Raw genomic sequence first — 2,206 nt, forward strand, 5'->3', positions numbered from 1 at the left:
TGTTGTGTCAGAATCTTGGAATACACTAACAGCACTGAGGTACTGTCTTCATCACATAAACTAAAGCAGCTTAGGAAAGAAACTCATCGTTACCTTTTTCAAGGGTAGTTAGGATTAGGCAATGTCACTGGCAAGGCCAGTATTTACCCACATCGTGAGAACAGATTTTACAGAACTTGATAGTGTGTACATTTTGTCCTGTAGAATAAATGTGTTCAGGTGAAAGTTGGTTGAATCTGCAAAAGATAGCTGGAGAAAACTGTGCAGAAAAAATTTACAGTGCGGGATAATTTGCAAGCCTGATGTAACAATTTCCTTGCTACTCGCTAGTCATCAGATGCACTAGTTAGATATGTGTAAGGAACAGTATGATCATTCAACTGTGTCACTTTGCACTATATTTATGTTGTAATATTTATATACAAGAAGACGCTAGAGGATGTTTTCATAAATTTCTGTCCCATAGTCAGGTACTGTGCGTGTGAAAAGAATAAATTGTGAATGCTGGAATCCAGAGCAGGTCAATTCGCATCTAAGGAGAAAAGGCTATGATTTTTATTTTCTGCTGTTTGGCCGAACATTAGAGGATACACACATTGAATACTAACCTATCCTCGCTCTTGACCTATACTGATTGCCATGTTTGTACTTCAAATATGCTTATTTGATTTTATTCCTGTGTTTGGAAGTAGCGTGAATAATGTCTACACTGATTATAATTCTAATCCTTTCATTTTAAACTGAACTTGAATTCTGAGCATTGAATTCTGAGAAATTTGAGTCTGGTAATTAAAGGCAAGACTGTACCATAGTATCTCAATATAATTGCAAGAACTTCTGGTTTGTTGTTTGGTTCTCATCTTCTGATTTTCTTAATTCTACCATTTGCATTTTTAATTAATAGACATATTGCTTAAACATGATACAAGTGCAATAAGCACCTCACTAATAAGCAACTTGGCCACATTAAGAATGTGGTTTTATAATATGCAGAAAACATATCGTAAAGTGTCAGTCCTTGAGAGAGACTCATAAAATTTGTAGTTTATATAATATCTGGATAGTGTTCATAAGATTCGGTCTGACATTTGTTATTCTGAGTAATTAATCTACCTTGCAATGGGATCCTTTTTGCTCATGTAAAAACTTAAATAAAAGAAATTGGCTGCTTGTTGAAGTGTTTTAAACTTTGCAGAAAAGTAATTCTCAGTCTATTAACTTATAGCTTGAATCCAGAATTGTTTAGATTTTACTAAAATATATATTCATGCTCTTGTAGCAACATTTATGTCAAAGGCTCAGAATTTTCAGTGAGTAACTCACTTTCCAAACTCCCTAAAGCCTGTCCACCATCTTAAAAGGCAACAGTCAGGAGTGTGGTGGATAGACTCCACCCTTTTGGCTGACTCCAACAACACTGATCAAACTCAGCCCTATTCAGGACAAAGCAGCCTGCTTGATTGTCACCAGATCTATACCATAAAAATTCGGTCCTTCAAAAACGAATAGATTGATAGTGTCAGCACTATCAATATGATGCACTGTAACAACTCACCAGGTCTCCACAGCACCTTCCAAACCTGTGATCCCTACCACTAGAAGTACAAGTGATGCAGATTCATGAGAATACAATACCTCCAAATTTCCCTCCAAATTACACACCATCCCGACTTAGTCAAGCAATGGCACTATAGTTCGGTCAGTTGGTTTAAAAAATCCAGATGCTCCCTAACGTGCGTGTGTGTGTGCGCGCGCGCACGTGCCCCCTCATCAGCACCTGTTCCCCTGAAAAATGATCACAGCATCTCCAGGATGTGGCTCACCACCATATTTTCCAGGAAAATTAGGGATTGACAATGATGCTGGCCTAATCAGTAATGCTACATCCTGTGACTAAAAACTTTTCTTGTTCATTATACTGACTTATTAATTAATTTTATTGCCAATTATGTCATCTGACCATGCTGGAATGGTGCCTTTTTACACTTTTTTGGAAAGTGGCCTTATTAAATAAAAATTGAAAAACTGTGAGCATAGGCATTGTGATCTATTTTCCAGCATTCATATGGTTGAGTCATTAGATATTGGAAGGCATGGCACATTTGATTGACTGGTTTCGTATTTCAGGACAATCATTGACCTGTGTTTTTATGTTCAGAGGTATAAGCTAGTGACTTAAGTGTGTTTAACATATTAAACTGATTTA

This window comes from Hemiscyllium ocellatum, chromosome 9, assembly GCF_020745735.1.
Source record: "Hemiscyllium ocellatum isolate sHemOce1 chromosome 9, sHemOce1.pat.X.cur, whole genome shotgun sequence".
In the NCBI taxonomy this organism is placed as follows: domain Eukaryota; kingdom Metazoa; phylum Chordata; class Chondrichthyes; order Orectolobiformes; family Hemiscylliidae; genus Hemiscyllium; species Hemiscyllium ocellatum.